The following is a 12,993-nucleotide window of genomic DNA, read 5'->3' on the forward strand; positions in this document are numbered from 1 at the left end:
GCGTGCTAAGAAGACTCAAAAAGATATATCTTACCAAAGTTGTTTATGTTCCTAAGTGTGTTCCCCGAAGTGTCTCTTAAGAAGCTTCTTAACACGCTGCCTCTAAGAACGACGTACAATGGCGCTGTCCCAAGTGAAGGTGCTGAATTATTTGCAATCGATCACTCAGGGATCGATTTTCAACTTCACGCGAAGGTGCATTACGACGTTAAGAAAGACAACACGTTATGGAACATTACTCAAATTATTCCAGTCACATTTATTTTAACATAGTTTAAGTTATCCGTAAAATATAGACTATTAATTAAATGATCAAATTGTCAGTAATACGGGTAGACGAACCGGGTATCCCTCGTTGTGCCACTTGTGCCGCTTCTTGACATGGGTTTTGACTTTAAAAAAATATGTAATACACTTTTATACGACTGTTAAGGTACTTAACAATCAGAATTGATTGCAGTATTTCTGTTTAATGCGGTAGGCTATTGCTTACCATTAATGTTTTCAATAAAAAGCAACCTAGGTAGAGAATATGGTCTGAGAAGATCTAGCAGCTCCATAATGAGTTGTCTTGGAAGGCGATTTTTTTTATTTAGCCACGTCAGGCAAAATGTCAAAAGGTTTAAGGGTTGACGAATAAATAAATTGACATGGACTAAACAGTTACGCGGCCGGTGTTGTGTGGAAGTCTGTTTCGCCTATGTTTCCCTTTAGTGTAGTGTTTTTATAGCATTTTTATCACATTATACGTTTATTATTTATATACATTGAAAGTTTTAATGGCTACTGAGATGTATATGTGTGCATTTATGTAATGTATCTTGACTGTTCTTGATTGTAAGTCATTTATTTTTACAGTATGAATCATATTATATGTATAATATATATTTATTATGTTTGGAAACATAACAGTTTTAAAACAAACAGTAGAGAAAAAAAGAAAAGAAAAAGACAGGCTATGTTAAAAGACATAAAACTGTCACATATGAAATATTTAATAAATTGTATAATATAATACATGATATTATTGCTTTTTAGTATAACCAATTGAAATCTTTAATCTTTCTAAATAAATTATAAATGTAACGTGATGAAAACGCTATAAACATAGAGGGAACAGACTTCAATGAGGAACAAACACCGGCGCCGTCTTTGATTCATTAGTTCTGATACCAAATAAAGTAAACTGCATCAATAGTCCTGTATCCATTGCAAACATATTTTATTATAAGTCTTAAAAATGTCCATAACATAAAATCATTGTCAGCATACCATAGTTTGACTTGTACTGCGCTGCGCTGATTTCTAAAGACTGCGACGATAGCGTTTTGCGCTCAAACAACGCTAAGAGAGAGCTTACGAATGGTCCAGACCAACCTTACGAAAGTGTGACTTACAGAAGATATACTTAGCGTACGAACGTTTTGGGAATCATCCCATAGAGTTAAGAGAGAGGTTAAGGAATAGGTTAAGAACTACTTAGCGATAAGAACGTTTTGGGGAACCGGGCCCTGAACAATATGTACTCCAAGTCTAAGTCATGTGGACTAAGATACTATAACTGTAAAATGTTTCAAACTTCTAGTGTCTCAAAACAACAGAGGAGTCATTTAGCTTGGACATGGGAGACTGTTTCATTTCCACGTCTCTTTACTTTGTATTCATGATCAGTTCTCACCAACTTAGAAACATGCTATTATAAAGCAGGAAAATGTCACATTCCACACTTCAACAAGAATTTTCCAATGAATACACTGATTTAATTTAGATAGATCTGCTCTGACAATGAAAGACTTATCTTGCTCTCAAACCCCATTCATTTTTACATTCAGTCCTGTTGGAAATGAATAGTGCTCTGTTTTAAACTTACTTTTCCACATGGCGCCATCAAAATTCTACGGACCACCGTTCAAAACACTTTCTTTCTCCAGGCAATGTGGATAATGAACAGAAAATACAGAAAGCCTTTTAAAGTATGCGCAACAAAAAAAATAACCTACATGAAATTCAATTATTTGTTACATTTCTCCATCGGCAAGCATATTTTCAGCGAAATGGGTTTTAAATTATTTTTGTTGTTTCACATCTGAATGATTCAGTCACTCTCAGAGTTTAAATCTGTCAATAATTCTGGCAAAGCAATCGTCAGAATCGTAAATCATTAAAATTCTAACAACATCAGTAATGCAAGTCTTTCGCTTTCTTAATGAAGTCGCAATTAAACCGTAAAAATTCATTTTATGCCAGGATTATAATCTGTATTAAAGTTGGTGTAGTCAAGCTACAAAGAAATCATTAACTAAACATGTTTTTCCACGCTACATTGCTGATTGCTGAGCTGTATTTCAAGTATGCAATGCCCACAACGGCAAAATAGATTACACCATTCATTTATAAATGCTCTGCTTTAAATTTAGAAACTCACAAACCCTGGTTATAATACTAAAATCTACCTGGGCCTTTAACAAGCAAGAGCCCTTACAAAACAGCTCTGGCCATTGATATGGATGCCATACCGATACCTCCTCTAGAGAACTAATGAATAGAACAATTAAAGCAACATTATAACTGTCTGGTGCTTTATGTGACTACTGTAATTATATCTGTGGTGGCATATTGTTCCTTTGCGTGAAACATTGTTGTAGAGTTTAATGTTCTGTGTGTTAATACATAATTAAGTTTTATGAAGATTTTGATTATCTCATTATTTTTCTCTAAATTTGCTTGGAAGCACGTCGGGGCACTCCGATTGCAAATCGTTGATATTGCATTAATTCTTTATGCCCGTTATTTGCCATGTTTGTTTACTTGTGAAGTCACGTTTGGCTGCGACAGACATCGCGAGATAGCTGTGAGATTTTCTGTGTTCTCAGTGGAGATTTGCGTTGTTTGTGAAGTTAATCTGATGGTGCGTGGTTTGCTGTCATGACTACATAGCGCCACTCCACCGAGGGGCAATTTTTCGATCGCTCTGATGAAGTCAATACACAAGTGATTTAAACTGCAATTCATTGACTGGCCCCTAGATGCTGGCTCCAAAAGGGAGTCAATCCCCATAGACCCCTCATGTTAAAATTGCTAACTTTAGAGCAGAAAAAATATGATTACAGCCTGGTACATTTTTTTATCTGTAATAGCTAAATTTTGCCCTTCATGACAACTGTGAGGTTTTTTGTAACTCATCCATTTGTGGTCCCTCACATTTTGAAAATCTGATAAGATTTAAAACAATTTTTAGTGTGGCGCTAGCTCGCATGATTTCTTGTAAATTATTTTTTTTTCAGACTCTGTGGATTCTGCCTAAAAACCTGTATTTCTGAATGACCTGAGGGCGGGATTAAGTGGATTTAACGTGAAAGTATTTAATGAATGTATAGTATGTGTCGAGAGCATTCAGTTACAAGCATTATCTAATTTTTGACGTTTAGTGGCTTTTGCATCCAAATTCTGTAAAAAACATTCTGGTTGTACTTTATTTTACAGTACATATACTTACCTTGTACATATATGGTTAATATGTTGTACTTGCAGATAAATGTGTGGTTCTTACTTTTGAGTATCTACATGGTAATTAAATTGTATCATTACTGTACTTACCAGTGGTACATACTTGGTAGTTATTATGTAACTCTAGATAAGTACTGGGTAATACCAGATACACTTATAGTGTAGGTATACTGTAACTAACAAGAAACACTACTGTATTTACAAATGAATATACATATTTAGTACTTACATGTAAGTGTGGGCTAATGACAGGTACTTATAGTGTACATATGATAACTAATAACAAACATACTGTACTTACAAATTGTATGTACATGGTAAGTGTATAGTACATACAGGCCAGTGTAAGTTAATGACAGCACATATAGTGTATACGTATAGTGTAGTACTTACAGGTCAGTGTAAGAAAATGAAAGCTACTTATAGTGTACGTATATGATTACTAATAACAAACATTACTGATGTGCCATTTATGTACTCAATATCTTTGTCCTTTATTGTATTACCTACTGGGTACATACTGGGTACATTCACTTGTATGTCCATGGTGACTGCATGGAAACAGGACTATAAAATAAAGTGCTGCATATTACACAGTTATTACATAGGACCTAAGATATAGCATAGTATACATACACCACTGTGAGTTATATTAACTAGTAAAACTATCAAATATGATGCATTGTTGTCTATAACTTATATTGTACATTAATTTGTAATTACAGTAGTGTTTCTTGTTAGTTACAGTATACCTAAACTATAAGTATGTATCTGGTATTACCCATTACTTACTGTATCTAGAGTTACATAATAACTACCAAGTATGTACAACTGTACAGTAATGATACAATTTAATTACCATGTACTCACAAGTAAGTACCACACATTTGACTGTAAGTACAACATATTTACCATATATGTACAAGGTAAGTACAGGGTCTGTAAAATAAAGTGCTACGGGTAGTTGGATCAAATTAAAAAGTAACTTACCTTAAAAATATTAGTTTACTCAGATAAAGTTATGTAAAAATAGTTGTGTGGTCGTGCGGTGCATCACAAACAAAGTGGGGGCTTTGGTCTCAAAAACTTCTTCAAGGGTTCATATTATGTGGAATCAAATGTAAGAGGTTTGATGTGCTGCAGTACGTAAGGTACTATGTCACATGAGTAACTCAAAAACCTCTTCCCCAGTTCATAAACCGTATTTGTATATGCATAAAAATACGAACCCCCCAAAAATATTGCTTAATACCCAACTACATCATTAAAATCATGATCACCTAGCCAATCACATTATAGTTGATGCAAGAGCCTCCATTCTGTGTGATTCATTTGTTTTTACATCATGAACTTAAGCTAGAAAATACACTGTCCCCTGCTCTGTGCTCTCCTGTTGGGAATTACATACAGTGCTATTCTTTTGTGGCGTGGCAATCAGCCTGGCTTGACGGATCTGGCTGTTACCACCGGAAGGCTGTGAGGAGCAGCTTGCCACTCAACACAGTCTGTGGCAGGAACAAAATGTTTCTTCATCTCTCCATGTGTCTATCATCTCCGTCCCTGAAGTATACTCCTGGATGGAAGAGCCGAACAATAAAAACTAAGATTTACAATCATTGTATTTCGCTATGAGCTCATGACTGCACATTAAGCGAGGCAAATTTTGCTGTGGTGAATGCTCAACTGAAGTCCCTTTAGATTAAGATTACAGCATTACTAAACTAACTAAATCCTTTTTGTTGTTGATGTAAAGCAGTTAAAATAGCTATTCACTTTATTTTCAGAGTCAGTGCCAGAATACAAACCATAAGCATGTGTGCTGATGTCCTATCTAGATCCATCACTGCTGTTGAAGCCACAATATCCAGAATTTGAGTATGCGTCTTGACCTGACCAGCTAGGTTGCCAGGGATGTCTTGCCTTTCACCCTCTGAAGACTGTATAGGTGGCACAAAAGAAGTCACCATACCCTTTTAAGTGCCGACTAGGAAGGTAGCACATGCATCTACCAAGGTTTTTCCCCCTTATCTGAACCAACATTATTAAACCTATACCTAAGCCCAAAATCCATAGCACGACTCCCTCGACTTCACTAGGTTCATTCTCAGTACAAAGACACCACAACCTATGACACTATCTTCCCCAATGGACAATTGAATCCCCTTTATTGGACATTTAAGTTCAAATAAGTGCCTCTCCAAAGCCTGACATGACACCTATTGTGTTTTCGCTCATCACACTTCCACTCTTGTATTTGAACATTGGTGACTTATAGCTTCATTTATTTTATTTTTCGGATAAAAGGGCAATTTCAACATTCTTCAAAAAATGTTCCCATAGCTCAGCAGGTAGAGCATTGCGCTAGTCAATGGTTTGATTATAGGAAACACACTTACAATACTGAATAAAAACAACTGAAGCTGACATTAAACTGAGATAACCTATATGTTAGTATACATAAATACCTAGCCAGAAATAAAGATGCCAACAATATGAGTTTATTTTAAAGGTGTGCTTAAGCAACCATTCAATGAAACATCCCTGGAGAAGGTGCATAAGCGGTAAAGATGATTCTTTAGGTCAAGACATATAGAGGTCAACACTTCCTTTGATTTAAAAGAGTGCCCATCGAGCTTTAGAGGCAGATGGGGGTCATGAACTATCTCTTATGTAGACCCTCTATTAGAGAAAAACCTCTTCTCGCACTGACACACAGACGATCACTCAGATGAGTGGGAAGTGAGCCGAATCACTTGATTTTAAAGACCGGGTCAAAAACCGAGACGTACAAAAATGTCTGCAATCCCAAATTGTGATCTTTTAGTTCTTTTTTTATATTATATAGAAATGTAGATATTTTACTTCAAAAACTCTTACATAAGTAGCATTGATTGGCAGATGGGTGAGTATATGCTTTTAGCAGAGTCCAGAGTACTATTTTATGAACAGTGTCACTCCCTGACCTAACCTCCATTTAGCCTGCAAAGCTTTTTTATATACCCAGAGTTTATAATGTGCATCACACTTAGTCATAAAGCTAATAATTCTCTCAGAGGCGGTCAGGAGTGGTTTGACCTCCCATCAGCATGGCAGTAGGCTGCTCCTTGGCTGAACTCACAATGCCACATTACAAGGGGACACAGTGAACTACTCCTCTCTGGAGACAGTGGGTCAACATACTGCATTTCTTTGTTAGTAAAACAGGTGCATTAACGCAGTCAGAGAGGCTGTAAATTATTTGCATCTTCAGAAATATTATTGCATGCATTGTAGCATTGTAAAGGGACAGATAATGTCAAGGATTTGTCAGTCCTTCCAGAAAAAAGATTTTTTTTGTCATTGTTGCAGGCAAAAATCCTTGATCTTGTGGCACGTTTTCTTAAAAAATGTGATGGAATATGCGGGATATATATGCAATTTTAAGCGATGAAATTGCCAAAAGTGCGGGAACTTGCAAAAACTGTGTGAACTTGCAAAAAGTGTTTGCTGCTTTTGCAGCTTTTCATTGATGTTCACGTTGCATAATTACGTCACTTCCTAACTTTCCCATGACAACAGGGGACATGGCTATGGATGTGTGAAGTAAATGCAACATTTTTCAACTTTCTGCTAAGATATATATGACTTTTTGCTACGAAAATGCGGGGATTATGATTTTTTTTTGCGAGCATAATAAATATGCAGACTTTGGCTGATACTGCAATTGAATCATGCGATTGCATAATCACATTTTTCTGGAGGGACTGATTTGTTTTATTTTTGTCAAACATTATTTTTATAGAAAAAACAACAGATTTAAGGGTGCAATGTGGCTTTTTTAAGGGCATCTAGCAGTGAGATTGCGAATTGCAACCAACAGATCAGTCCACACCTTCCCCCTGAATTTCGAAATGTATACGTTAGCCACCACAGAACAAACATGTCATCGTCTGAGACAACGTAGGGATGAAACGAGCTCTGTAGAGCTGTTTGTCCGTTTAGGGCTACTGTAGAAACATGGCAACGACATCCATGTAAGGAGATCTGCGGTGTATGTAGATAAAAACAACTCATTCTAAGCTAATAAAAACAATACAGTTCCTTATGTAAGGTCTTTATACACCACTGATAATATAGTTATGTTTATTATATTGCATTTCTGTCCAGAGATCCTTCTTAAAGTTACACAGTGCACTTTTAACCCCACATTTTGCAACACTAAAATTAATATCCTGATTAAAAGAAAGCGACACACTTTCTTATTATTCTTTTATTAGTATTAAATATTACTCTCTTCTGTTGCTCTGCTAGCACAATGCTGCTAAAATATGACTCAAGGACCAAACAACCTGTATTGAATCTGAGTTTACAAAGCTCTTAGAACTGAGGGTCTGTATACTCAAAAGATTGTTGAATTATTGCTGTTAAGTTGAAATTTCAGCAATGCTCTTCAAGGATCAAGGAATAAATGATTTCCCGAAAAGTCCAAGGACAGTACATACTGCCAAACACTTCAGATGTCATTTGGATTATTTATGACGTCTTCTTTGGTATGTTTGCCGTCATTTGTGTGTGTGGGTTTTTATTTTATTTCCATTAAAGATTCTATGGAATGAATCTTGGGAAACACAATAAGCACATCCCTGTTAAAAAAAAAACAAAACATAACCCTGCTCAAAACACTTCAAATAGAAACCACCACAGAAAATTGAATGCATTTAAAATTGAATTGCTGTTATAGGAGAGTGTAATGGTCTCGGATGGTCTCTACTTGTAATGTATTGGCTTCTGGTTGGATGTTGGTGGATGGGAACCAATAGTTAAAAGGATATAGTTCACCCCAAAATTACAATTCTGTCATCTTTTACGCACCCTCATGTTATTCTAAACCTGTATGAGGTTTATTTTATTTTATTTTTAAGAAAAAAAAATAATGGTAGGCGCACAGTATTGACTTCCATAGTATTTGCTTTTCCTACTATGGAACTCAATGGGTACTGTCAACTGTGTTCAGCAGAATAAAGAAAAATATAGGTTTTAAACAACATGAGGGTGAGATAATGATGAGAGAATTTTTACTTTTTAGGTGAACTATCCCTTTAAATCCTACTGGAATAATCTAGAATACACTAAACAAAGAAATTCTGTAATGGTTTTAATGGTAAACAGCTGATGGTTCCCAATACATTGTATTGTAATGGAATCGTTAGAATTTCTGAGTCGTTCACATAAAGTGACATATTAAGGATTAGTGTCCTTACATTAGCTTATACAATCTGTTGTTACGTTTTAAGGTTTTGCCTTATACATCAGATTAGACATTACTTTTGCATCTTTTCTTTAAATAAATTGATTGTTCGACCTCGGTACACTTGGAATATTTTAAGTACATTTTTAAAAAGTTGTGACTGTTTTGTATGCTGTGTTTATATCATATAATAAATAAATGGGTACGTTTTTTGCCCTAAATGCCTGAATAGTGTAATGTGTAATAAAATACAATTAATCCTGGCAGTATAAATTAATAAGTCTTATCCCAGAACATGTCATAGCAAAATTATACCCCAAAATATCATTTTATACCCATCTATAGTCGTATTTGGTGTAATGGAGAAAAAGCAATATTATATGGGTTAGAGAATAGGTTGGAATTTCTATGAGGGTTTCTATAGTTTCTACCAGGTTATAAATATCTGTTTTTTGGTCATTCTCATTTTATGTTTTATGAGTCAACAAACATTATTTTTCATCCTTACACAACTGTTCTGAAATCTTTTTTAATATTTGGGATTTACTTACATAAACAGGTAAGCAATATTTTTTTATTAAATACCTGAATCCTAAGCTCTAAAATCTAAAAAAAGTCAAGCCAAAATAGATCTCGCTAAGAGTCGACCTTGTGCAAGTTTGCCATTATAGAAGAAGTTTGGACAATATTACGAAATGCCATAATAATCTAACTATCATACACATTATTTGGGCAAAAATAAACCTGAACAAACATCAAATTTAATGACGCCTGTTTTTCAAAGAGTGGCGCATACAAAGTCAAACCTAAACATGATAGAATTAAGTTAATAAACAACTGCATTAATCATACAAATAAAACATGCTAACAAGAAAACTCCTGCTTTCACTAATAGGGCTACAAATTCAAAATTACAGTATAGTGTCTATCAGGGGCAATCATAAGCAAGCCACAAGCAGCCTAGATAACTAGCCTCCAGACACATAGTGAATATGCCACTGGGAACCTGAGCTCTCAGCCTAGTTACACAGGCGACAACAGACTATATGCCTAAGAGAGGATGACTGTGTACCATACAGGTAAGACAAATAGCAGCCTAACAAGGTCCATAAAGACACACATTCACTTACTCTGACACATGGTGTGTGTACCCTTAGAGACATAAAAATTAAGTCAGAGAAAGGACACACAAGCAAAAATCTAATGACATTGGTCAGACCTGTCAGGGGATGCTGTTAACTACAGACACCTCCAACCAGCACCCATGACAGAATGATGCACACCGATGTGCCATCTTTAGCAACGGCAATGAATGAAGGCAGCAGGCCGCTGTGATTTCCATAAAGCACTTGGCAATGACAGGGACTGTCATCCTTATTATCTTGCAGTACAGAAAACCTTTGTGTCCACCACAGATTAATGATTTCTGCATTTCGTATAAACTAGTCCTGTCTGACAGTGATGAATGTTGTGGCATGTGGAAGGGCCCAGACAGTCTTTGCTACCCATTGGTAATTTGTTCTCCTCGTCACACATTTTGACTGGAGCAGAAATCAATGAATGACGCAATACTTCCCTAAATCACATCCTTATATTAGTGACAGCACATGTCAGGAGAAAACCGGCATGCTGTCTTTATATGATCCCTTCCTTTTCACCAATCTCACCTCAATTACTTTGGTCTTTCCCTTTAGATTCTTTCGGCGAACAGGAAAGCTTTTTGAAACCAACTCATTTCAGTGTTAAATGATGACTGTTGTTTAGAGCCGGTGTGGCTCAATGTCACTTTTATCCGAGCGCTTTGACAGCAAAAACTGAGAAAACCAAGTATGCTGTATTACAGTCATCTAGCATTATTTCTTATGTATTCCAATCCAGTCAGGTTTTACGTCACCACGAGGTTTATGAGGATAGACGTGCTTGGATCAGATTTGACATTTATTGTGTCGCCGCCTCAGACCGAAAACTGGCTTTTATTCACACTTGTGTAATCTATTTAGACGATTATTATAGGAAATGTCAAGATATTCATATTATTAAACACTGATATTATTAAATATATATGTAAGCACACGTGTCTAAGTACCCTTTGCTAGCTGGGGTAATAGCCTATATGCTGTAATGGTTTAATTGGATTTTGTGTTTTATGGTGACCTATACGTCATCTATTTTAGCTTACTCAGCTCCAGATGTGAACAAATGATCCCAAAAATTGTAATAAATGGAGTTTTCGCTACTACAGTACATGGTTTGGGTATCTTTGTAAGGGTGACAAATTATTAGCAAAATCATGCGTAACGATCACTCGTACTATACAAATAAAGTGTAGTAAAGGTCATGGGAATAGAACGGTCACAAACGCACTCAGCTACAAAACAGAGATAAGTCATACAAGGATACTTGTACTTTAAATCAGTTTTATTTTGGTGTGAACTTAAGAAGGAGTAAACTTAAATCTTTTCCTACATGTCTGTGACTAATATGCTGCTCATAAATATATTATTTTGTAGGCTTAATGATCAGACAGCTTATTATTTATGTTTCCTGTAAAAATCATGTGCTTAAAATTAAGTTATTAAATGAATAATTATAACAAAGCCCAGCTGAGTTAGTATCATGGGACAAAATGTGCACTCTGGTGTTGATAACAAATGAAATATCACTTATTTGCCGGCAAGAACAAAACCCTTGAGACAAATCAATAAACAACAGGACAATTTCATTAACTAAAGAGCTCTCATAGTGACTTCTTTAGAAAATAAAGATATATGAACTTTTAGGACACCATTAGTTTGCTGTCAGTATGAGGTAAAACATCTCTGTTTGGCTCTGACATAACATTGTGCTGTCTGGATCCTACTGTGGGGCATTTCTTTCATCTAATCCAAGCTTTGATATTCTTTAAAGGAAAGGTGCACCCTAAAATGTATTTTACATCACTGACAACATCTCATGGCTGCATAAAAAATTGTTGGTTGTATCGCATGACTGCATTAAAGTTTAAGTTATTGCTTTGATGTAAACCATACTGTGTGTGCAGCCTATAAAATTATTTAAATAAATTTTTTCTCATTAATCTGCACTCACATTGACAAAACAGAAATATCTCAGCAGTAAATGTCAATCCTGTATAGCTCAATGGTAAAGCATTGCGTTAGCAGAATAAAAGGTCATGGGTTTAACCCCAGTGAACACACACATATTGATAAAAATGTATTTTTTTTAATGTGCTGTAGGTCTCTTTGAATAAAAGTGTCTGACAAAATGTGTAAATATGCAAATATTACATAACTGATTAATGTATTGTTGCATCTAAAAACTATGATGTGTTAGTTGTATTGTGCTAAAGAGGAAAACATTTGCTTGAAAAAATAATTATTAGGCTAAATGGTTGTCAGCATTGCTTTGATTTGATAACACATGTACTGTATTGCAAATGCTGTAGTGAAGTGAAAATTAACAAATTTTATAGTGTGCTAGACATAAGTTAACCAGCAGGGATTAAGTTGTTTTGACATGTCTAAATTTAGTTGAGTTTACTCAGTTCAATTATGCCATCTACATTTTTGAATAGAGTTAAAGGTTGATTTATGCTAATAATACTTGTTTCAAATGTGTGGAATTTCTGTACATAATTAAATTTAATTCAAAGAACTGACGTTCTTTCGAAGAGTTATTTCCAAAGATTGTACCTTGGATCTTGAATGCATATTGAAGCAAACTGGTATGTTCCTAATTTAAAAAACTAATTTTCTTTATTCCATTTTCTTCTCATCTCTCGCAAACCTTGATCAGGAAAGAAGCACAGAAAAGAAACCTCAGCTGCAAGCATTAAGGTGTATCTTTAAAATCTAAAGCTTGCATAAACATTTCTTTAATTCCTGTTCATCTTCAGAAAATCAAAGCACTTGCCCTGTGAGCCTTCCAAGTGAATTAGCATAATGAGCCACCAAGGGTAGAGCTACCTGGATTACCTTATCAATTTGCAACCCTGGCTCCAACTGTGAGTCAATTTGAAAAAGCACCCAATTAACTTATATTAAAAAGTCAACATAATTATGTTGATGAGAAGTCCCTCGCATTAAGGGAGGAGATATCTGAACCAGACAGGAACTTTTTACTCTGAATGCTTATGAACTGATTACATCTAGTAATAAGCCAAATCTTTACTCTGATGTAATTCCTTATCCTATTTTGTCATAGCTCTATTTCTTTCAAGTTATTACCTCTTTATTTCTACTGTCAAACCTAATCTAATT

Source organism: Paramisgurnus dabryanus, chromosome 18 (genome assembly GCF_030506205.2).
Source record: "Paramisgurnus dabryanus chromosome 18, PD_genome_1.1, whole genome shotgun sequence".
NCBI classification, from domain to species: domain Eukaryota; kingdom Metazoa; phylum Chordata; class Actinopteri; order Cypriniformes; family Cobitidae; genus Paramisgurnus; species Paramisgurnus dabryanus.